Genomic DNA, 27,287 nt, shown 5'->3' on the forward strand with positions numbered 1-27,287 from the left:
GCTTTACACGAACACGCAGCTCTATCTCTGCTACAAACATTTAGGGGGCCTAACACCAGCTCATTGCATACTCTTTGTTTGGTCATTCAGTATGGGAGTACCCATAGGCCGAAGATGGTTACTCTATAGGTCTTCTTGTGGTATCTTTGACCTCTCTAGCTACATCAATCATTTCCGCATCTCTTTTACAGCACTCCCCAGGCTCTGCCTACTGTTTGGTTTTGGGTATCTGCATTGTTTCATCAGCTGCTGGATGAAGTCTCTCAGAAGACATTTATACTAGGCTCCTTTCTGCATGCATATAGAGTATAACTAGTAGTGGCAAGCTTTGACTCTTTCCCATTGGGTAGTCTCAAGTTGGGCCAGTCATGAACTGGCCATTCCCTTAATCTCTGCTCCATCTTTATCCCTGTGTATCTTGTAGGTGGAACAAATATTGGGTCAAAAATTTTATGCATTGCTTGGTGTCCCTCTCCTTCCACTTGGCTATATTAGTCGGCCACTCATCTCTAGGTACGTTCAACTGCTAGAAGTCTCAGCTAGGTTCACCCCCATATACTTCTAGGATCCTCCCCAGCCACCAGTCCCAGGTCTCCCTCTTTTCTCAGAGATGTGTGCTATAGATTTCCATTCTCTCTCCCAGCCCTCTTCTGCCCCATTCCTGACACCTTATTCCATCTAAGTTCCTTCTTTAATCTCTTTGTACTGAGTGAGTTACCTCCTGACATTCACCTCTGATGTATTCTTTTTCAACCTTCTGAGTGAGATTCAAGCATCCCTTGGTCCCTCTTTACTACTTAGATTCTCTAGGTCTATGGATTGTAGGGATGTTATTTTGTCTTTTATGGCTAATGTCCACTAATAAATGATCACATAACATGCATGCCTTTCTGGGACTGAGTTTCTTTACTCACTGTTGAGGACAGATGTTTAAAAGTCCATATTTAGAACTAAAATTTGCATTGTGTGAACATATATTTCCATTAGTGAATATACAGTTCTTATTTTAAATCTGACAAGTATGTTTATTAAGGTAATATCAGGTAGCTAAGCAACCTCACAGAATTTAGTACATGGAAAATTATTTTCTATTGATTTTACAAAGTAATTTTTAAAACTTTATAAATGATCTTATTATACTAAGAAAATTTTGAGTAAATTACCAAAAGGTCCTATACTCTGCATTTTCTCAGCTGAATTAATTCTTGAAATCCACTAATGAAAATCTATTTGTGGAATTATTCACATTATTTTATAATATAATCTAGTTTGGGATTTTAAGAGCAATAAAACTAATGTGACAAAAAATAAAATAAAGAAATCTTATATGTATTTTATTTATTACAACTTGCCTAAGAAAAAACAAAACCACATTTCATAATATAGACACATTACCTTTACTTTAAAAATAGTTTCTTTTCTCATACAATATACCTGGTAGTAGTTTACTTTCCATCTACTCCCAGTTCCTCTTTAGCTCCCTCTTCTGCCAACGTACTACACCTCTGTCTATCATTATAAAAGAACAAGCTTTTGAGAGCTTACAATTATACAGAACAAAATAAAATACAAAAAAGAAGCAAAAATCTGTCATATTGAAGTAAACATTGTAAATTAACAAAAGAAAAGTGTTCCAAGAGCAGGCACAAGAGTGAGAGTCCCACTCATTCTCTCAGTCAGGTGACATATAAAAATGCTAAGCTAATAGTTTTGATATGTATGAAGAGAACCTGGTGCAAGTTCATGCAGGCTTTATGATTCAGTCTCTGTGAGTCCATATGCACCATGCTTAATTAACACTTACTTTGTTCCACTGGTTTCCTCCAAACTCTCTCTATATAAAAATTCTCCTCCTCCTCTTCTACATATTTCACTGAACTCAACAGGAGGAATACATTGGAGACCTTCAATTTAGACTATTTATGCCCCTAATGTCTGGCTGTGGGTCACTGCATCTATTCCCATCTGAAGCCCGAGAAAACCTCTTTGATGATGTCTGCACTGATCTATGAATATAGAAAATGAGAAATCATTTTATTGTTTATTATTGATCAGAAGTATTTGGTTTTACCCTAGATATCTGGATTATCTAGTCTCTGGTTCCTGATTACCCTAACAGTACCAAGATGTGTGTTTCTTCTCATGGATCCTTTCAGTCAAGTCAAATATTGTTTGGCTCCTCCACTACATTCTGTTGCACCATTGCCCTAGAATATTTTATAGGCAGGGCAGTCGGTACTTCCAATATTTTGTGGCTGGGTTGGTGACCAAGTTTATCTTCCATTAGCCTTCAGAGTATCTTCCCATACCAAACAAATTTTGAAATAGTATTAAGGTCCTTATGTAGTCACAAACCTGATTTCTCTATATTCAATGAGTTATGTGGGTATTCTCCTGTATAATATAGCCTCAGTGTAAGTTTGCAAAGGGTAGTTCTTGTATTTACAACAGCATGGGTATCTTGGCATTTAGCACCGGACACTTTTGCTCAACAACTCAATTGGATTAACCCTCGTTCCAACACAGAAAGCCTTGTGTGCATAAAAGATATGGCCAGTTGAGTCTCCATCTCCCCTAGGACTAGGAAGTACTTATTACAATCACTATTATATATTCCAGGAAATTTCCACTACACTAGATCTTCACAGAAGTCCCTTCAATGGTGTTTTGATTGCTATAGCTCTGAAGTACAGCTTGAAGTTAAGAATGGTGATAAATCCAACTTTTTTTATTCATGATTTTAATGCTATATTAGGTTTTTAGTTTTTCTAAATGTAGTTGAGTATTGTCCTTAAAGACTGAGTTAAGAATTGTTTTACAAATGGGATGTGAATTGCATTGGATCGAACACTGCTTTTGGTAGAATGGTTGTTTCATATGTTAATCCTCGTGATACCTAAACATGGGAAATCTTTCTACTCCCTATCATCTGATATTGTCTTTAATTTCTTCTCAACCTCTTGAAGTTGTATCATACAAGTCTTTTATTTTCTTAGAGTTATATCACAATATTTTACATTGTTTGAGGCTATTTTAAAATGTGTTGTTTCACTGATTTTTTCTTAGTCCATTGGTATTTGTATATATCAACTACCTATTTGGAGTTACTTTCATATTCAGTCACTTCACAGAAAGATTTTTATGAGTTGTTCTAATCCTCTAGTTGAAATTTTAGGGTTATAGATCTATGATGACATCATTTCCAGATAATGATGTTTTGAATTCTTCCTTTCTAGCTTGTGTGGTCTTGATCTCCATGAGTTTTCTTGATGTTCTCATTAAAATATTAAGAACTACATTGAATATATATGGAAATAATGGAAAAGCCTTGTTTTGCTCCTGAATTTGGTGGAATTACTATAAGCTTCTTTCGACTTTAAATAATACTGACTATATGTTTACTATAAATTACCTTTCTTATGTTTAGGTTTGTCCCTGATAGTTCTGAAATTTAATTATAAAGGAGGATTAGATTGTGTCATAATTGATTACTGAATCAAATCAGATAATCCTGTGTTTTCTATTCTTTCATTTTGTGTCTTTATTTCAGACTACATTTATTGATTTTTGTATATGGAAACATTCCTTTTCTCTTCAACGAATCTTGATTGGTAATGTTGGAAGATTTTTTAATGTATACTTGCCTTTAGTTTACAAGTATATTTAATATTTTTCATCTGTTTACATAAGGAATTTTTCTCTGTGATATATCTTTATTGAGTATATGGTTTAAGTATCAGGGTAACTATGGCCTTGTTAAATGAGTTGAATACTGTTCATTCTCTTTCTATTTTTTAAAAACTTTGAGGAATATTGGTGTTAACTATTCTTTTAAAGTCTGATAAAATTCTACCCTGAAAACATCTGGCCCTGGGTTTCTTGTGCTTGTGAGAACTTAAATGAAACTTCTATTTCATTAGGGATTTACTTCTATTTAAATTGTTTATCTGATATTAAGTTTAGTAAGTGGTACCTATCAAGACTATCACTCTTTTTTTGTATTGGATATTTCATTTATTTATATTTCAAAGGTCATCCCCTTTCCTGGTTTCCCCTCCAGAAATCCCCTAACCCATCCCTCCTCCTCATACTTCTATGAGGGTGCTCCCCCACTCATCATCCACCTCCCCATTCTGGTATTCTCCTACTTTGGGGCATTGAGTCTTCACAGAACCAAGGGCCTCTCCTCTCATTGATGACCAACAAGGCCATCCTCTGCTACATATGCAGCCTGAGTGATGGGTTGTTCCATACTTATTCTTTGTACTCTTTGGTTAATGTTTTAGACCCTGGGAGCTCTGGGGTTGGGGTTCTGATTGGTTGATAAAGTTAGAGAAAGGACTGATGGTACTCCATGGGTTTGTAACCCCACAGGACAAGCAACATTTTTTTTGGTATATTCAATTTGGTAGTGGAGTACAGGTGCTTAAAGTATGCCTTTAGGATTTTCTGAATCTCCACAGTGTGGTTTGTTTCTTTGATTATTTTTTTTGTGGTTGTTATATTCCACTTTTCATTTCTTTTTCCTTTTCTTTGGTATTTTAAGTCAGGGTATCTTTATGTAGCCCTGGCTGGCCTTCAACTCTCTGTAAAGCAGGCTGACTTAACTTTAAAGATCTACCTGCCTCAGCACCAGAATGCTAAAATTAAAGGAATATACCACACTGGCTAGCTGTAGTGTTCAATGCTACCAACAACCACTAAAAGAATTGTGAAGACCAGTCACACAGTAAAAAAAGGTAAATGACATCCTATGATAGGCTCAATCAATATGGAAGAAGAGTATAAAGATTTTAAGAGCAACATTGTTTGCCGTGAGATTGTTTCTCTTGAGTATGTCAGAGCTGTAACCTTAAAGTCTCACAAATATAGCCCTCTAAACATGAAATAAATAGGAACAGCAATAAGCATATTAATATGGATGAGGTAAGCTAAAGATTTCTCAATGTTGCGGAAAGAACCACAAGGGAAGTAAGGATTACTGATAGCAGGACAACCAAAACCATACATATGAGAAAAATTTTACTAACAGAGACATGAGAAATGTGCATTAAGGGATGGATGTGTGTGTGTGTGCGTGCGTGCCTGTGTGTGTGTGTGTGTGTGTGTGTGTGTGTGTGTGTGTGTGTGTCTGTTTGTGTGTGTAAAATGATAACAAAAAAATTCCATACTCTAATATTTTGGAAGAAAAGTGATGTGTGGGAAGGTTTGAAGTGAAGAAAGGAAAGAAGGAAATGACATAATTATAATTTCAAAAGGTAAAAAAAACAATTTAAATGTATTGCTGTAAATATGTTTTATCAGAAGCTCATATAGGATATTACAGTAAGTGGTGCTGTATTACATTTCATGTATACAATCTTGAGAATTATCTCATCTCTGAAAGACAATTATGGAATGTGTTGGGTTTTACTTTATTTAACTTTATTTATTTAACTGTGATAAATGAATACAATGAAAGTCTTTCTAAAATATTTCTAAGGTGATATATATATGTATATATTGCATGTACAAATATTGTGCATAAATACAAATAACTATGTAACTAGTAACATGAGTGATATATGATATATATGTATGTCTACATGTGTGTCTCTGTTTCTCATCTCCTCATAGGTATACATAAGGATTACAAATTCTTACATTATTAGGTTCAGCATATAAAATAGTTCCATCATCTATGTTAAGGCATACATATATATATTCATGTACATTTGTATATCTTCACACACACACACATATATATATATATATATATATACATATATATACACACGCAATGGAATATATACATATTATAACAATCAATGGAAAAGAGATCATAAATCTGAAGGAATGTAGGGAATAATAATGGAAGAAGTTTAAGGGACAAAAGAAAAGGAAAAGATGTAATTATATTAACACCTCCAAAAAATAACCACTGAAATCAGGATATACGACAGTGTAATTCTTTTATTGTGTAAAAATCTGTGCATTCAATGTCTAGTATCATAAATTAGATATTTAAATAAATACATTGCAAAACATTTTTTTGACAAAAACAATTCTCTTCCCTCACTTTCATTCTTTTTTTTTTATTTTCCTCCATCTTTATTAACTTGGGTATTTCTTATTTACATTTCAATTGTTATTCCCTTTCCAGGTTTCCAGGCCAACATCCCCCTAACCCCTCCCCCTCCTCTTCTATATCGCCATCCTCCCCCCATTACTGCCCTTCCCCCAACAATCACATTCAATGGAGGTTCAGTCTTGGCAAGACCAAGGACTTCTTCTTCCATTGGTGCCCTTACTAGGCTATTCATTGCTACCTATGCGGTTGGAGCCCAGGGTCTGTCCATGTATAGTCTTTGGATAGTGGCTTATTCCTTGGAAGCTCTGGTTGGTTGTCACTTCCCTCACTTTCTTTTCTCTGATTCACTTCATCCTTTCCCTTCTATCTACATATGCATCCAAGTAACTGAAAATGACAGTAAGTATTCTCTTTTATTGGAATTATTTGATAATTTACTTATTTACTTTACACCTGAATCACAGCTTCCCATCTGTCCTCTCCTACTGTTCCCACTTTATCCCTTCACCTGCCTCCCCATACACTCCTCTTCTCCCTTTCTCCTCAGAAAATGGAAGGCCTCTCCATTGGAAGTCCTGAATCTCACTGAGAAGGCAGAATAGAGTAGACATCAGAGCTGATGGATGGACTTGGTAGGGAAATGGGTGGGAATGGGAACAGGAAACATAAAATAGAGTTAGTACAGAGAAAGAGAGAACTTCAAGAGACAACTGGAATAAGGCAGGTGGGATAACAGGGAAGTTCTAGAAACTTAGAGCAATGGAAAATCACAGCAATCTAAGAGTGTAACACTAGGTAAGACTCCTAGCAATAGATGGTTTGGACATCTGCTGTAACAAGAAAATAACAATTCTTATTTCAATGTAGTGAACATTGAAATAAGAATGCAGGAAGAAAAAACAGTTTATATTTGCAGAAATATGATCACCATCAATGGTCTTTCTGTTTTTATTCTGTTTATCTTGCAAAGATAACTGCTTATTTACTGACTGTGAAAGTGGAGTGATGATAAAGCTGTCACAAAATTTCTGGGAAGTTGATGAATACAAAGGCAGGCCAGCAAGCATCCAAGGAAAAAGCTATATTTTAAAAAAGATTATAAATAGCGACACAAAGCATATAGTGTATACATTCTAATGAACAAGGAATTCAGCAATGGTCAAGTAAATATTTGTTTTACAATTTGTTGTTTTGATAGCTAGTCATTAAATTCCACAATGGGGTAATTTGTTGCATAGTCAATTTTAATTAAAACATCTGTTCACACTCCAAGGTATGCTGTGAATAATTAGCTTGCTTTCATGGCTTTTGTGCGTGTGTATTTTTAAGTTGAAGAAGCTCATTAGGCATAACAGCATCCTAATTTGTTCAAATTAATTACTACTGATCAAATATTCAAAATGGGCCAAACATGAGCAATAATACCCAGAGATCAAGTAACCTGCATCAGGATGCTTTTCTAAGATATAAACAGTACACTGTGTGCGGACACCTCTCACCGCCAGGTATTTTATCCGTGTGCACTTTTCCCATGAGATTCTGGTGTTTTAATTCCATCAGAAAATGTATCAGAAAAATAATATTATAATATCTTAAATTGTTTTTGGATACTTAGATATATATGTAAGGATGTGTACAAGGATACTTTTATGTTAGTTATAATTTCAAATGTTAAAATGATGTTTTCACAGGCAAACTTCTATTAACATAAAGAGTTCATTATAACTGCTCTGAAAATAATAGTTTTTATATTACAATAGAGAAGATAAAAATGTACATGCAATTGAATCTAAATTATTTTTCAATACTGCATTCTAATAGAATATCTCTTATAGTGAGTAATAACATACTTTTCTAAAGTTATTTTCAATTATAAAATTAAGAGAACACAATAAAACTATATATGAGTCAAGTAACTATTTTTATTTCTGGGGTAATACCATATTCTTGAAACACATCATCCAGTTTGTAAGACCGAGACAAAAGTGGGGTCAGGATAGATACTCTTCATCTTGAGTTGTGAGCCAAGAAGAATGATATGAATTTATGATTCCATGACAAAGGTCTGCCATGATTACTTAGTTGTTGAGCATTTTCTATTCTTTGTGTAAGGACTGTGAATTGCAAGACTGAATTTTTCTTTTCCCCTTACCTTTGGATTTTGATGCCTGGCACCCATGTTAAGTGAAACCATCTTGTCCTCCCAACTCTTTCTCATCTTCACTTGTTCCTTAATGTATAAATATATCCAGTTTAGTTGATTTACCCTTGCAAGGATAAATTTGTGTTTTAGAATGGCCATGTGGGAATCAATAGCTTCTCAGGGATCATGTCATTACTAAAAATTGATTTTCCCTCTCCTAGCAGCCATTAGTTGTTTGTAGTTCTTCATGTAGGAGAATATCTACCTTTATATGAGTGGTTATAGGCATTGAAGTTGCACAGGTCTTGTTTACGTGAATATATTAAGATTTCATCACTGTACCTCTGTCATGTATAAACATTATTATCTATTGGAAAACATCCTCATCCTCTGTTACAGCCTTTCTGCCTCTTCTGTAATATTTGTTCATCCGTAGATGTGAAATAGATCTTTTCTAGATGGATCAGCTGGGGATTAGTACCATAGAGTCAGGTTTCTTTGCATTCTCCCCATTTGGGCATTTCTGTAATAGTCTCTGTTTACTAAAAAAAAGAAGCTTCTTTGATAAGGATGGCCATAAAGATAGGTATTTGGAATGTATTTGGTATTGGGAATTTATTTGGTTTTAAAGCTTGAGCATAGTACTGTTTAGTCAGTTCCCTTGTAGAGTTCACATTAACCATGGGTAGTTGCCTAGATTTATAGTAAAAGATCTCATTTCCCTCCTATTCAGTAGTCTTAAATCCAATTATGAGGTTTGTTTACTCCAGACATATAAGTGCAATATTGTACCTTGGGATATAGAAGGAACTTCAGGACCGCCGGAACCTGAAGGAAACAGACCGGATAAACAGTTCTCTGCACCCAAATCCCGTGGGAGGGAGAGCTAAACCTTCAGAGAGGCAGACAAACCTGGGAAACCAGAAGAGACTGCTCTCTGCACACACATCGCGGACGCCAGAGGAAAAAGCCAAAGACCATCTGGAACTCTGGTAAACTGAAGCTCCCAGAAGGGGCGGCACAGGTCTTCCTGGTTGCTGCCGCTGCAGAGAGCCTGTGGGCAGCACCCCACGAGCGAAATTGAGCCTCGGGACCACAGGTAAGACCAAATTTTCTGCTGCAAGAAAGCTGCCTGGTGAGCTTGGGATACACGGAAGCAGAATTCCTCTAGGACCGGGCACGTTCTGCTTTTACCGAAAGTCCCACACCCTCGGATCCCGGCCCCCAGCAGCTCTCTGCTCCCAGACCCTGTGAGAGAGAGACCCAACCGCCTGGTCAGGTGGGCACTCCTGAGGCTGCAGAGCGGAAGAGACCACCAACACTGCTCACCCCTGCCCACATCCCTGGCCCAAGAGGAAACTGTATAAGGCCTCTGGGCTCCCGTGGGGGAGGGCCCAGGAGCCGCAGGACCCCTGCCCCTGAGACATCGCTGGAACCTGAAGGAAACAGACCAGATAAACAGTTCTCTGCACCCAAATCCCGTGGGAGGGACAGCTAAACCTTCAGAGAGGCAGACAAGCCTGGGAAACCAGAAGAGACTGCTCTCTGCACACACATCTCGGACGCCAGAGGAAAAAGCCAAAGACCATATGGAACCCTGGTGCACTGAAGCTCCCGGAAGGGGCGGCACAGGTCTTCCTGGTTGCTGCCGCAGCAGAGAGCCCATGGGCAGCACCCCACGAGCGAACTTGAGCCTCGGGACCACAGGTAAGACCAACTTTTCTGCTGCAAGAAAGCTGCCTGGTGAACTCAAGACACAGGCCCACAGGAACAGCTGAAGACCTGTAGAGAGGAAAAAGTACACGCCCGAAAGCAGAACACTCTGTCCCCATAACTGACTGAAAGAGAGGAAAACAGGTCTACAGCACTCCTGACACACAGGCTTATAGGACAGTCTAGCCACTGTCAGAAATAGCAGAACAAAGTAACACTAGAGATAATCTGATGGCGAGAGGCAAGCGCAGGAACCCAAGCAACAGAAACCAAGACTACATGGCAACATCGGAGCCCAATTCTCCCATCAAAACAAACATGGAATATCCAAACACACCAGAAAAGCAAGATCTAGTTTCAAAATCATTTTTGATCATGATGCTGGAGGACTTCAAGAAAGACGTGAAGAACTCCCTTAGAGAACAAGTAGAAGCCTACAGAGAGGAATCGCAAAAATGCCTGAAAGAATTCCAGGAAAACATAAATAAACAAGTAGAAGCCCATAGAGAGGAGACACAAAAATCCCTGAAAGAATTCCAGGAAAACGTAAATAAACAAGTAGAAGCCCATAGAGAGGAGACACAAAAATCCCTGAAAGAATTCCAGGAAAACACAATCAAACAGTTGAAGGAATTAAAAATGGAAATAGAAGCAATCAAGAAAGAACACATGGAAACAACCCTGGATATAGAAAACCAAAAGAAGAGACAAGAAGCTGTAGATACAAGCTTCACCAACAGAATACAAGAGATGGAAGAGAGAATCTCAGGAGCAGAAGATTCCATAGAAATCATTGACTCAACTGTCAAAGATAATGTAAAGCGGAAAAAGCTACTGGTCCAAAACATACAGGAAATCCAGGACTCAATGAGAAGATCAAACCTAAGGATAATAGGTATAGAAGAGAGTGAAGACTCCCAGCTCAAAGGACCAGTAAATATCTTCAACAAAATCATAGAAGAAAACTTCCCTAACCTAAAAAAAGAGATACCCATAGACATACAAGAAGCCTACAGAACTCCAAATAGATTGGACCAGAAAAGAAACACCTCCCGTCACATAATTGTCAAAACACCAAACGCACAAAATAAAGAAAGAATATTGAAAGCAGTAAGGGAAAAAGGTCAAGTAACATATAAAGGCAGACCTATCAGAATCACACCAGACTTCTCGCCAGAAACTATGAAGGCCAGAAGATCCTGGACTGATGTCATACAGACCCTAAGAGAACACAAATGCCAGCCCAGGTTACTGTATCCAGCAAAACTCTCAATTAACATTGATTGAGAAACAAAGATATTCCATGACAAAACCAAATTTATACAATATCTTTCTACAAATCCAGCAATACAAAGGATAATAAATGGTAAATCCCAACATAAGGAGGCAAGCTATACCCTAGAAGAAGCAAGAAACTAATCGTCTTGGCAACAAAACAAAGAGAATGAAAGCACACAAACATAACCTCACTTCCAAATATGAATATAACGGGAAGCAATAATCACTGTTCCTTAATATCTCTCAATATCAATGGCCTCAACTCCCCAATAAAAAGACATAGATTAACAAACTGGATACGCAACGAGGACCCTGCATTCTGCTGCCTACAGGAAACACACCTCAGACACAAAGACAGACACTACCTCAGAGTGAAAGGCTGGAAAACAACTTTCCAAGCAAATGGTCAGAAGAAGGAAGCTGGAGTAGCCATTCTAATATCAAATAAAATCAATTTTCAACTAAAAGTCATCAAAAAAGATAAGGAAGGACACTTCATAATTATCAAAGGAAAAATCCACCAAGATGAAGTCTCAGTCCTAAATATCTATGCCCCAAATACAAGGGCACCTACATATGTAAAAGAAACCTTACTAAAGCTCAAAACACACATTGCACCTCACACAATAATAGTGGGAGATTTCAACACCCCACTCTCATCAATGGACAGATCATGGAAACAGAAATTAAACAAAGACGTAGACAGACTAACAGAAGTCATGAGCCAAATGGACTTAACGGATATTTATAGAACATTCTATCCTAAAGCAAAAGGATATACCTTCTTCTCAGCTCCTCATGGTACTTTCTCCAAAATTGACCATATAATTGGTCAAAAAACGGGCCTCAACAGGTACAGAAAGATAGAAATAATCCCATGCGTGCTATCGGACCACCACGGCCTAAAACTGGTCTTCAATAACAATAAGGGAAGAATGCCCACATGTACGTGGAAATTGAACAATGCTCTACTCAATGATAACCTGGTCAAGGAAGAAATAAAGAAAGAAATTAAAAACTTTTTAGAATTTAATGAAAATGAAGATACAACATACCCAAACTTATGGGACACAATGAAAGCTGTGCTAAGAGGAAAACTCATAGCGCTGAGTGCCTGCAGAAAGAAACAGGAAAGAGCATATGTCAGCAGCTTGACAGCACACCTAAAAGCTCTAGAACAAAAAGAAGCAAATACACCCAGGAGGAGTAGAAGGCAGGAAATAATCAAACTCAGAGCTGAATTCAACCAAGTAGAAACAAAAAGGACCATAGAAAGAATCAACAGAACCAAAAGTTGGTTCTTTGAGAAAATCAACAAGATAGATAAACCCTTAGCCAGACTAACGAGAGGACACAGAGAGTGCGTCCAAATTAACAAAATCAGAAATGAAAAGGGAGACATAACTACAGATTCAGAGGAAATTCAAAAAACCATCAGATCTTACTATAAAAACCTATATTCAACAAAACTTGAAAATCTTCAGGAAATGGACAATTTCCTAGACAGATACCAGGTATCAAAGTTAAATCAGGAACAGATAAACCAGTTAAAGAACCCCATAACTCCTAAGGAAATAGAAGCAGTATAAAGGTTTCCCAACCCAAAAGAGCCCAGGTCCAGACGGGTTTAGTGCAGAATTCTATCAAAACTTCATAGAAGACATCATACCAATATTATCCAAACTATTCCACAAAATTAAAACAGATGGAGCCCTACCGAATTCCTTCTACGAAGCCACAATTACTCTTATACCTAAACCACACAAAGACCCAACAAAGAAAGAGAACTTCAAACCAATTTCCCTTATGAATATCGACGCAAAAATACTCAATAAAATTCTGGCAAACTGAATTCAAGAGCACATCAAAACAATCATCCACCATGATCAAGTAGGCTTCATCCCAGGCATGCAGGGATGGTTTAATATACGGAAAACCATCAACGTGATCCATCATATAAACAAACTGAAAGAACAGAACCACATGATCATTTCATTAGATGCTGAGAAAGCATTTGACAAAATTCAACACCCCTTCTGTCCCCGCCAGCGGGGACCCAGTTATTCAGGGTCCCGAAGAGGCTTTCTACCTGTGGGCCAAAATGGGGGTGAAGAGAAGAAGGAGACCAAGCAAAAGTTCTGTTGTCAAGGTCTCGTTTATTGGGATGAACATTGCAGCTTTTAAGGCTTTCAGGTAGGGGGAGTGACCTTTGTGAAATATGAAGGAGAGGGAGATGAGGGTATAGGCAGTGATAGCTGGAGGCAAAGAAGTCAGGCGATGAGGTCAGGTGGTGGAGACACTGGGTGTTGACTGAGGAGATAACTGGTATCTGCTCGAGCTGAGGCATCCCTTGAATGTTATACTCCTGTGCCGTAAATTCATGGGAGAGGCTTTATCCAACAATCTTAAGATTTATGGCAGTCATCTTCGGGGTGAGTCTCTGTGGCCAAACAGCACAGAGTCACTTTGAACCATGCAGTCAAAAAGCGGCTAGGCCCAAATCCAATATGGCTCCGTGCACCCTTCATGATAAAAGTCCTGGAAAGAATAGGAATTCAAGGCCCATACCTAAACATAGTAAAAGCCATATACAGCAATCCAGTTGCTAACATTAAACTAAATGGAGAGAAACTTGAAGCAATCCCACTAAAATCAGGGACTAGACAAGGCTGCCCATTCTCTCCCTACTTATTCAATATAGTTCTTGAAGTTCTAGCCAGAGCAATCAGACAACAAAAGGAGATCAAGGGGATACAGATCGGAAAAGAAGAGGTCAAAATATCACTATTTGCAGATGACATGATAGTATATTTAAGTGATCCCAAAAGTTCCACCAGAGAACTACTAGAGCTGATAAACAACTTCAGCAAAGTGGCTGGGTATAAAATTAACTCAAATAAATCAGTTGCCTTCCTCTATACAAAAGAGAAACAAGCCGAGAAAGAAATTAGGGAAATGACACCCTTCATAATAGACCCAAATAATATAAAGTACCTCGGCATGACTTTAACCAAGCAAGTAAAAGATCTGTACAATAAGAACTTCAAGACACTGAGGAAAGAAATTGAAGAAGACCTCAGAAAGTGGAAAGATCTCCCATGCTCATGGATTGGCAGGATTAATATAGTAAAAATGGCCATTTTACCAAAAGCAATCTACAGATTCAATGCAATCCCCATCAAAATACCAATCCAATTCTTTAAAGAGTTAGACAGAACAATTTGCAAATTCATCTGGAATAACAAAAAACCCAGGATAGCTAAAGCTATCCTCAACAATAAAAGGACTTCAGGGGGAATCACTATCCCTGAACTCAAGCAGTATTACAGAGCAATAGTGATAAAAACTGCATGGTATTGGTACAGAGACAGACAGATAGACCAATGGAATAGAATTGAAGACCCAGAAATGAACCCACACACCTATGGTCACTTGATTTTTGACAAAGGAGCCAAAACCATCCAATGGAAAAAAGATAGCATTTTCATCAAATGGTGCTGGTTCAACTGGAGGGCAACATGTAGAAGAATGCAGATCGATCCATCCTTATCACCCTGTACAAAGCTTAAGTCCAAGTGGATCAAGGACCTCCACATCAAACCAGACACACTCAAACTAATAGAAGAAAAACTAGGGAAGCATCTGGAACACATGGGCACTGGAAAAAATTTCCTGAACAAAACACCAATGGCTTATGCTCTAAGATCAAGAATCGACAAATGGGATCTCATAAAACTGCAAAGCTTCTGTAAGGCAAAGGACACTGTGGTTAGGACAAAACGGCAACCAACAGATTGGGAAGAGATCTTTACCAATCCTACAACAGATAGAGGCCTTATATCCAAAATATACAAAGAACTCAAGAAGTTAGACCGCAGGGAAACAAATGACCCTATTAAAAAATGGCGTTCAGAGCTAAACAAAGAATTCACAGCTGAGGAATGCCGAATGGCTGAGAAACACCTAAAGAAATGTTCAACATCTTTAGTCATAAGGGAAATGCAAATCAAAACAACCCTGAGATTTCACCTCACACCAGTGAGAATGGCTAAGATCAAAAACTCAGGTGACCGCAGATGCTGATGAGGATGTGGAGAAAGAGGAACACTCCTCCATTGTTGGTGGGATTGCAGACTGGTAAAACCATTCTGGAAATCAGTCTGGTGGTTCCTCAGAAAATTGGACATTGAACTGCCTGAAGATCCAGCTATACCTCTCTTGGGCATATACCCAAAAGATGCCTCAACATATAAAAGAGACACGTGCTCCACTATGTTCATCGCAGCCTTATTTATAATAGCCAGAAACTGGAAAGAACCCAGATCCCCTTCAACAGAGGAATGGATACAGAAAATGTGGTACATCTACACAGTGGAATATTACTCAGCTATCAAAAACAACGACTTTATGAAATTCGTAGGCAAATGGTTGGAACTGGAAAATATCATCCTGAGTGAGCTAACCCAATCACAGAAAGACATACATGGTATGCACTCATTGATAAGTTATTGCTATTAGCCCAAATGCTTGAATTACCCTAGATCCCTAGAACAAACGAAACTCAAGACGGATGATCAAAATGTGAATGCTTCACTCCTTCTTTAAATGAGGAAAAAGAATACCCTTGGCAGGGAAGGGAGAGGCAAAGATTAAAACAGAGACTGAAGGAACACCCATTCAGAGCCTGCCCCACATGTGGCCCATACATATACAGCCACCCAATTAGACAAGATGGATGAAGCTAAGAAGTGCAGACCGACAGGAGACGGATGTAGATCGCTCCTGAGAGACACAGCCAGAATACAGGAAATACAGACGCGAATGCCAGCAGCAAACCACTGAACTGAGAATAGGTCCCCCGTTGAAGGAATCAGAGAAAGAACTGGAAGAGCTTGAAGGGGCTCGAGACCGCAAAAGTACAACAATGTCAAGCAACCAGAGCTTCCAGGGACTAAGCCACTACCTAAAGACTATACATGGACTGACCCTGGACTCTGACCCCATAGGTAGCAATGAATATCCTAGTAAGAGCACCAGTGGAAGGGGAAGCCCTGGGTCCTGCTAAGACTGAACCCCCAGTGAACTAGACTATGGGGGGAGGGCGGCAATGGGGGGAGGGTTGGGAAGGGAACACCCATAAGGAAGGGGAGGGGAGAGGGGGATGTTTGTCCGGAAACTGGGAAAGGGAATAACACTTGAAATGTATATAAGAAATACTCGTTAATAAAAAAAATAAAAAAATAAAAACAAAACAAAAAAAAGGGGGAACTAAAATATTTATAGGAGGAGATATAGAGACAAAGTTTGGAGCAGAGACTTAAGGAGTGGCCATTCGGAGACTGCCCCACCTGGGGATCCAGCCCATATATATACTGCCACCAAAACTAGATACTATTGATGAAGCCAAGGAGTGCATGCTGACAGAAGCCTGACATTGTTGGTTCGTGGGAGGCTCAGCCAGAGTATGACAAATACAGAGGTGAATGCTAGCAGCCAACCTTTGAACTGAGAAAGGATTCCCCATTGGAGGAATTAGAGAAAGTATTGAAGGAGCTGAAGGGGCTTGAAACCCCATATAAACAACAATGACAACCAACCAGAACTCCCAGTGACTAAATCACTACCAAAAGAGTACACATGGACAGACACATGGCTCCAACTGCCTATGTAGTGGAGAATGGCCTTGATGGGAATGAATGGGAGGACCAGCCCTTGGTCCTGCCAAGGCTGTACCCCCTAGTGCAGGGGAATGTTAGAGTGGGGAGTTGGGAAGGGGAAGTGGTTTGAGAGGGGAAACACAGGTATAGAAGAAGGGTGAGGGGGATATGACAGGAGCCTTTTGGACTGGAAACTTGGAAAGGGTATACCATTTGAAATGTAAATTAAAAAATATCCAAATAAAAAAAAAGGATTTCAAAAAAAAAAAAAAAAAAAAGAAGGAACTTCAGGTGCCCTTTTCCCAGCCAGTTTGTATGACTCCTTCGAGTGCTATGTTACCCATTTCCTAGTGAGTAGCTTCAAGATGAGTTGCATTTTGCTTACTGAAAGTCCTGTGTTCTACTATGTGGTATCTTCAGAAATCATGCTTACAAGCTGGATAAATGAATGTGGTTCAAGAATATGGTATTACCATAGTAATAATTACTTGAATCAGATTGGTTTATTATTCTCTATTAATTTTATAGTAAAAAAACTTTAATAAAGTTTTTGTTATAAGAGAGTCTACTAGAATACACTTTGGAAAAATAATTTAGATTCAATTATATGAAAACCTATATATAAGGACAGAGAATACTAAATCATATAATTAGGTTGTAGAAACATTGAGACTATGATTTCTTTTAATTTAGTACTTTTTATATTAGAATAGTCTCTAGCTAATATTGATAATTAAATATTGCAATTGGTAATTTTATTTGACCCCAAATTTTCTCACTCTGCACTCAACTATTTATGAAATTTTGCTCCATTCTTCTTGAAAAAAAACTGAGAATGCACGAACATGCAAATAAAATATAAAATCATATATTAATTGTTAATAGAGTATAAGAAAATCTTAGTATGATTTCAGGCATACATATAATTTTACCATTTGTATAATAGTGCCTATGGAGGAAGCTAAGGTGGGCGTCTATGGAATGGACAGGTAAGGCTATAGAGGCTAAATGTAAAGTAGATAGGATTACAAAATCATCAGCCCAATTTATATTACTGATGAATCTTTGAAATATTTGTTTTTCTTTGACATGCTCCATAGTAAAATTACTAGTTCACCTGATGCTTTCCTCAATGGGTACTTAAACTGACATTTGTTTTTTATTTTTGTGGAAGGGCTAACACAATTTTTCTTTTATTAATATCCAGAGAATTTTCCAGTTTAATTTCTCACTCTCTCTTTTTTAACCTTTAAAGCTAAGTACATTGCAAAATGTTTCTACAACGGAAATCATTTTCATATATATGTATGAAATATATACATATTTGGATAATTTTTAAATTTACATTTCAAAAGTTATCCCCTTTCCCAGTTTCTCATCCATAATCCCCCTATCCCCTCCCCGCTTCCCCTTCTCCTATTAGTGTGTTCCCTCACCCCTTCATGCCTTCCCGCCCTGATATTCCCCTACACTGGGAAATCCAGCCTTGGCAGGATCAAGGGCTTCTCCTCCCATTCGTACCCAACAAAACCATCCTCTGCTACATATACAGCTGGAGCCATGGGTTTGTCCATGTGTATTCGTTTTCTAACATTGGAATAAAATCTGCTTTTTGTGGGACAATTAAACTTCATATTTAATGAAATAATGAGATGGATGTAGCCTGCATTTACATAAAACAATTATATCCTTACTGTTAAAATGTATTTACTGATATGTGAGAAAAAATATTGAGAAAATTTATTTTATTACAGTACTTCTTTATATGAGGATACTCTGTAACTAATATTGATGACACATCCTTATACTGAATAATTTTATTTCACTCAAATTTTCTCTCTATGCACTTGGAGTTAAAGCTACTAATGAATTTTTACTCCATTCAAATATGACAATATGACAACTAAATCATTTTTCATATTTTCAGAAATAATTATTTTTATTTTATAAGCAATGTGTACAATGAAGCTTTGCCAAACTTCACGGAGAGAAAAACATGCTTAAAAATTCAAAAAAAATTTAAAGTTACTTTATAATGGAAAGTCAAAATCTATTTAAGTATTTTTTAACATACAATAGTGTGAACCCTTCAGGTTGTGGCCTTTCTGATAGAATTCATTGATCTTGATTGGTTGGCAGTCCTTACTATGAAATACATATGCTGTATTCAGAAACAAGACTTCAATGAACATACAGGGTTCATTGGCTAGAACCTACTGATAGTTTTAGATTATGTTTTGAATTTTTTGTTTATGTACACCTCATTATTGTTAAATACTGTGAGACTCATACATTCAACTTTATGACTCTATGAGAGGTTATGACCACAAGATTTTAATGTGCATCCCCTTTGTGACGTTCATCCATGACTGTTGGACAATAAAATATTTTACTTGGTATTCCTTGAAGGGATAAAGAGCAAATGCTAAGTGTTGGTATTAGAACATTCCTGGTGTTTTCTGAAGAGGAGATAGAAGGGGTGATCTGTGGTAGAAGGCATGTGAAAGAATGAAGTGAGGGAAATCTGTATTTGAATGTATTGCATGAAAAGAGTATATTCCTTATAATAATGATAATAATAACAATAACGTATCACATGGCTTTCCAAAAACTCCTAAATTAAATATGTGTTATTATAAGCCATAACCTTAAAATCAGAGAATATAACTGATATTTATCTTAACCTAGACATACTTTGATAGTCTTAGAATACAGTCTGTTGAGACTCCAAATGTATAGTTAAACTATCCATGGATATGATTTTCAGATTACACATTTTTTTGGGCTAAAGTCTATGATAACTTTCTTCAGATAATAATAAGTAGGAACACCATCCATGATGGTACATACATTCAGAAGTTAGGGTGTAGTGGAAGGTCAGAAAGACATAAAAGTTAAACATGGCTAAAAATGAATTTTCAAACTGAAATAATGAGACCTTGATAATATATTTATTTTCACCAAACCTATATGCATGGAAAGTAACTAGTTCATTTTAGAGGAGTTTCCCAAAGGCAAGTAATATATATGTGTTGTAATAAGTAAATTAAGCGAAACCTATATAAAATTTAAACCTAGTATCTCTATTTCTTAAGTAAAACTTAATATTTCAGTATATGTAACCATTAATGTATATAATTCTGTCAGCAAAAAACTTTCATACATGCCTCTGATAATTAAAAAAATGTTGCTGTAATCTAGATCATGCAAACTTTCAAATACCAAACATTTGGAATAATTGTTCTTTTTCACTGTTTTAAGATGTTATCTACTCTACTTCTAAAGAATAGTATTGAGTTTTGACTCAATAAGTGAAGCTAACATAGAGAGTTTCTTTGAGTTTTTTTCTTCTCAGCAAAATCTATACTGGGCTGTAGTGCACAGCTGCAAAAGTGCTGCACATCACTTAACACAATTCAATCTCTTGGACTTGCCTGAAATGGAAGATGAATTACCTTTCTACAACTAAATTCCTCTTAGGATGTAAGGTCAATAACATCCAAAACACACATAATGATTTATGTATCTAAGGTGTTAAAGTTTTAATAAAAATATCAAAGATATAATATTCTGAAAATTGAAAAAGGTCTCTAAGCATATACTGCTAGACATTTAAATCTTAGCTGGACAGAAGACTATTTAACATAATTGATATAAGAATTTAGAGCATCGGCTTCAAGGGAGAGAAGTCCAGAGTTGTTACTGCGTGATGAGTTCTGCCCTAAATTTTTTGCTCATCTGTAGTCTTTAAAATATACAAGGCTGAGAGGAATCCAATACATTCTGCTTCCTAGTTCTACCTCATGAGAATCATCAGAGCTTCTCCCAAAATGCATCTGTGATTACAAAACTGTATGCACTAGCTATAGAATCAGAGAAGGAAGAACACTGTAGCATTTGTATTCAACAGCAGGTTTCATCCATGACTACTGTAATTTCTCCTATACCTCTCCATTTTTGAAACAGAATCTTCCTGAAATAGTGTAAACTTTTGGAAGATTTTACTTTTAGCTCTTATGCTTCAATTTTCTAAAAGATATTTGACGTTAAAAATATTATTATAATGAACCAGAGTGAATAACCATATATGGTTTAAAGGCATAGACCGCTGTCACTATTAAGCTATTAAAACTCTATACATAGTAAAACTTTATGTCTAATTGGAAAAGTAATCTAAAATTAAACATAGGAATCTAATAGAATTCTATCAATTATTACATATTATTCTTAACCAGTTTTAGTATCATTTTGTTTAATAAAAGTATTAAAATGTGTACACTGTACCTCTCTCTGTATATGGATATAATTTTCTAAGTTTCCATACCCCATGATATAAAATTAAAAATATTCTAAGTATTTTATTCAAATGATTAAGATGGTCAGCTTCATTAGGGCATTTGGAATAATCTCAGATACCTAATTTACATGGTGAGAGAATAATTCGATTAGCTGAAAGTAGACCTAACTATGTGCTAGATGGATTTTTCTACTTGCATATTCTACTATACTGGTTGATGCTGGTTGATTTATACAAAGGGGCATATTTTCTTCCCCTCTCTCCCTCCTTCTCCACATCTTTCCTCCTTTATTTCTGTTTCTTGATCTTGTAATGTCTCTCCCTGCACTGCTGAGAGTAGACCTTGACACCATGAATCTTATAAGCGAGTGCTATACCCCTGACTATTCCCAGAACTTTCATCACTGTGTGATAAGTAATAAACAGATAAAACAACAGAACAGTTGCTTAGGAATAGGCATTTAGATTAGACTATATAATTGTACATTGCCTTGTCAAGGTTCTGAATTATTTAATTATGGCATGTTTCTCACAATTTTCTCTTTTATTATTGCTTCGGTTTCTCTGGCCATGTCTTAAGATGTTCAGATTTAAAATACCAACAACAATACCCTCTTCTCTTCTTCATAAAAATCAAACGCATTTGTCATTTTTTGAAGCATGAAAAACAAATTATTATTTTGATATAATAAATATTAAAGAGGGGGAATATCTTGTATCAGATGAATATAGTCATTCCATAATTCCTGGTAAAATACCTCCTTGAACAATTTTTAATGGATATTTCCTTTATTTACATTATCCCCTTTCCCAGTAGCCCCTCCAGAAACACCCCATATCATTCAGCTACAGTCATAGCTGTACAGCCAAAATTCTACATTAACTAGGTACATTTCATTGTATGCCGGACAATAGATAATATTGAATATTAATGGGCTGCAGAGATGGTTCAGTGGTTAAGAGTGCTAACTGCTCTTCCAGAGGTCCTGAGTTCAAATCACAGCAACTGCATGGTGGCTCATAACCATCCATGATGAGACATGAGGCCCTCTTCTGGTGTGACTGAAGAACAGATTTAGTGCACTACAGTGTACATATATATCATATATATATATATGATATATATCATATATATATATAAATCTTTAAAAAAATTCAAAAACTTCTTTAATAAAAGAATATTAATAAAAACTGTGTCTGTCTAAAAGGTACCTGAAATATGTCTTTCAGAAGACATTTGATTTTTTTATTTCAAGTTATAGTCTTATTCTCCCTCTAAGCATTGAAGTTTAGGGTCTATAAAGAGTGAATAAGCAAAAATAATTTTTATCCATTTTTCTGTTGATGGACAACTGGGTTGTTTCCAGCTTCTGAGTATTACAAATAAGAGTGGTGTGAATACAGTGAAACACTTGTCCTTGTGATGTGGAGCAATGTTTTTTGGGTAAATTTTCAGGAGGTTTATAGGTGGGTCTTCAGGTAGAGCTATTTCCAATCTGATGAGGAACTGCCAGACTGATTTCTAGAGTAGTTGTACCAGTTTGTATTTCCACCAGCAATGGAGGATTTTTCCTCTTTCACCAGATCCTCAATGGTATATATTGTCACTTGAATTTTTGATCTTAGCCATTCTGATTGGTGTAAAGTGGAATCTCAGGGTCATTTTGATTTGCATTTTTCTGATGATTAAGGATGCTGAACCTGTTTATAAGTGCTTTTCAGGCATTCAAGATTCCTCTGCTTAAGAATTCTGTTTAGTTCTATAAAAGAAGAAAGGTCCAAAAGTAGATACCTAAAATCCACTTAGAAGGAGAACAAAATAATCATGAGTGTCAGAGGGAGCAATGAAACTAGGAGGGAGAGGGAAGGAAAAGGAGGGACAGGATCAGTATGGAGAAAGACTACCCAACAGTGGGGAGATGGAACTAGAGGTAAACACCTCTAGTAGAGAGACATGGTCCCAATTTGAGGAAGGGTGCCATGCAACCATCTTCAAAATTTTAATCCAGAATTGTTCCAGTCTAAAGAAAATGCAGGAACAAAAATTGGAGCAGAAAGTGAAGGAAAGGCCATCTAGAGATCTCCCCAACTTGGAATTCATCCCATGTGCAGCCATAAAACCTTAATACTATTTTTGATGCCATGTTGTGCTTGCAGACAAGAGCCTAGCAAGGCTGTTCTCTGAGAGGATCTACTAGCAACTGACTGAGACAAATGCAGATATTTTCAGCCAACCATTGGATTTAGGTTGGCACCAAAAGGGAAGAATTAGAGGAATGACTTAATGAGCTGAAGGTGTTCAACCCCATAAGAAGAACAATAGTGTCAACTAAGCCTGATCCTTCAGTGTTGCCAAAGACTAAGCCAAAAACCAAGGAGCATACATGGGCTGGTTCATGGCCTTGGCCACATGTGTAACAGAGGACTGACTAGCCTCAGTACAAGAGAATGCACTGAAAACTTGATGTCCTAGGGAAGAGAAATGCTGATGGGGTGGTGGAAGTTGGAGCAGCCTCTCAAAGGCAGAGGGATGAAGAATTCAGGGAGTGGGCACCTGAAAGGAGGGAAACTTCAGAATGTAAATATATAAATAACTTAATAAAAGAATAAAATTGTATTTACAAAGAATGATCTTTAATTAAAGAGAAATGTAGAATGCCTGTCAGTTACAAGCTGACAGGAGCTTAAGGAACTTGTGACAAGACACAAGACATAGCTGTCTTGTGAGAGGCTCAACCAGAGCATGAGAAATACTGAGGTGAATGCTAGCAGCAAATCGTTGAACCAAGAACAGGGTCCCAGTTGGAGTTAATGGATTGAAGGAGACGGAGAGGCTTGCAAGCCCATAAGAACAACAATACCAAGCAAACAGAGCTCTCAGAGACTTAAACCACTATCTAAAGAGTACACGTGGTCAGACCTATGGCTAAAGCCGAATATGTAGCATAGGATGGCCTTGTTGAGTATCAATGGGAGGAAAGCCCTTGGCCGTGCTGAAATTGGACCCCCCTGTTTAGGGGACTATCAGGGCAGGAAGGGGTGATGGTTGAGGAGGGGGGAAGACTCTTACAGAAGAAGGGGGAAGAGGGATGGAATAGGGGGCTTATGGACAGGAAACTGGAAAAGGGAATATCATTTGAAATGAAAATAAAAAAATGCAATAAAAAAAGAAAACCAATCAGGAAAGTAACAACTCAAACTTTTTGTGGCACAGGATGCCTGCTATAAGGTTGAGCCTGTACTGCCTAAATGTTTAGCAGTTCTTGTGTATCTAGCTGAGAATTTACAAGTGATGTTGATTGGCCTAGGAGTGCTGCCTCAAAGCTATCAGGGGTTTGCCAATAGTTCCTGAATGACGAATGCTGGAAAAAAAAATAGGTTACCTACAAAGTTATGAAGACTGCCAGGTCTCCTGTCTCTGGCAGGTCTTGAATTTTAGATACAGTCAACCTGATTGAACTAAAGAAATGGGGTTTTGATGTTGAGGCATAAATGATAAATCTCATTACAGAAGTTGTAGTTCTTAAAGAAAAAGACATTTTCCAATGAATAAATAGGTGCAGTGTCTTTTGATACAGAAGCAGGTGTGAACTTGTTGTCTTCTCATGTTTATAAGCCTCTTTTGCATTTAGATCAGTTTCTGGCAAGACTGAGGGAAGCGAGATCAAAAGGAAAAATCTTCTACCTCTATCTCTATCTCTATGTATCTATCTATTTCTATGTCTATGTCTATTTCTATATCTATATCTATATCTCTCTCTATCTATATCTATATCTATATCTATATCTATATCTATATCTATATCTATATCTATATCTATATCTATATCTATATCTATATCTATATCTATATCTATATCTATCTATATATCTTACAGGAAGGTAGAGATATACATGTCAAAGTAAACAGTTGACAGAGAATGTCTACACACTATTTACACACACTTCTTATTTCTAACAGAGCATCCTTAGTTAAAGCTCATGCTATGCAAATAATCATGAAATATTGGGTTATAAAAATTTTTACATCACTGTCAATGAGTTTATAATCTTTATCCTATTTCTGGTACACTTCCTTTCTTGGAACTGTACACCTACCTAATAAACTATATCTGCTTTATTTTTCTATTTCCTTTATCTCAGTCTTAACATTTGTTTCCGATAACTAGATGATTCAAACTGCAGTGGGTTCCCACCACCTCCAAGATCTTCATAGTACTATAAGAATCTGAAATAGATTCAGCTGCACTGCTTAACTGATGGTCTTTAGAAGACATACTAGTTTTTTAAAACAATTATCATTAGACACTGCTTTAAACAGGAATGACATTTTGAATAATCACCAAGAATCCGAGAAATTCTTCTTTTACCAGTAAATGAAAATGAATAAAAGTACTTACAGTAAATTTTGTTTTCCTATATTTCTCAAAAATATATCTACTGTTGTTATGTAGAATCAACTGCATAACTAAATTTTTATACTTTTCTGAGAGAAGGGAAGGGATAAGAAAAGAAAATATAATCTGCTTTTACAAAAAGAATTGATGACTGAACTTAAGTTGTGTTACTTAAATGTCTGATTCAGGAATTTCTAAGGGTATATTTTTCCAGGAGTTTAAAGTGGAATAAGCAAGACACATGATAACTTATTGTGCTTACCCAAGTTCTATTGCACACCTATAGTATCCTACAACTGTAGGTTCAAAACTGCAGGATAAAAGAAGAAAAAATGAGTTCTAGACAATGAAGATAACTTTGTGTAACAGGACACCTGACCAACAAGATAATATTTTACAAGCTATTAGCCCACCCTCTGAGTTTGTAACAATTGGCACACAGAATGTTTATGTTTGACCAGGAAATTCAGTCCTTTTACCTTCTCAAATTTTATATATTTTGGTATATAAATAAATATAAATATGTATGTGTGTGTGCATGTGTGTGTGCATACACAAGTGTGTGTGTGTGTGTCTGTGTGTGTTTTATTTGCATCATATACATGACTTGATGCCATCAGATATCAGGGGGAGGATGTCTTGTCCCTTGTAACTAAAGTTAAATATAGTTGTGGACCATTATGTAGACAATGGAAACTGAGTCCATGTTTTCTTTAACAGCAACAAATGATCTTTATTTGTTGAATAGTCTTTCTAGGCTGCACCTTTGTGTCCCATAGTTTAAAGAAAGCAAAGGAATTCATGAGTTTATATTTTAAATCAACTTTTGTTCAAGGACGAAGTACGTTCATACATATATATTTGCAATTTAAACTCCACTCAAGGTAGTATAATGGATGTAAATATAGAGAAATTCACAAATGCATAGCAAATGAACTATGTACTCAAACATGGTATGAAATATGTATACTCTTATAAATCAAATAAATTAAACAGTTTTAATGTAGGATTTTAAATCACTTAGAGCTTATAATCAGTCTTTTCAAAGTCTATAACCAAATTTACGTTTTATGCAAAAGAAATAGCATATTTATATGCACTGGAAAATATCAAATATTATTCTTTATAATTTGCTTCTCCACTGACTCTGAAACCTAGAAATTGTAGCAATGGATTTAGCTACACATTAATTATTTTCATGTTTCCAGAGTTTTTGATATGGATAAGGTCATTAGATGAAGTCATGCTTCTGAATTTTATAAATATATTATTACTTAAAATGTTTATGCATTTTGTATGATGATGTACTCGCATGCATATTGAGCATGCCACTTGAATTTTTTAATTTGCATATGAAACACATTGATTTAACTTTCTAGAAATGATCTTGATATTGACAGACTTATTGCTTCTTTTTCTCACCTGTTTTTGAATTATATTATTCCATTCCAAAATCAAATTGCTGTCTTTAATACTAATGATAGGTTCAGCACACTCTTTCCAAAATACAACATTTTAAAAAATTGGTGGTTCTCATCATCCTCTATCTTATTTTTCTTACTTAAACACCTTGAGGAATATAGTGGATTCTCTTGATAGTCAGTGAGAATGGCTTCTTCATATAAATGAATTGGACTACAACCAAGGAGAATAGCATCCTTGTTAAAATATTCAAGCACTTTATTCAATGTTGAAGGAAAACCTATCTAGACAATATTTCCACTTATCATCT

Source organism: Rattus norvegicus, chromosome 2 (assembly GCF_021556685.1).
Source record: "Rattus norvegicus strain SHRSP/BbbUtx chromosome 2, alternate assembly SHRSP_T2T, whole genome shotgun sequence".
Taxonomy (NCBI): Eukaryota; Metazoa; Chordata; class Mammalia; order Rodentia; family Muridae; genus Rattus; species Rattus norvegicus.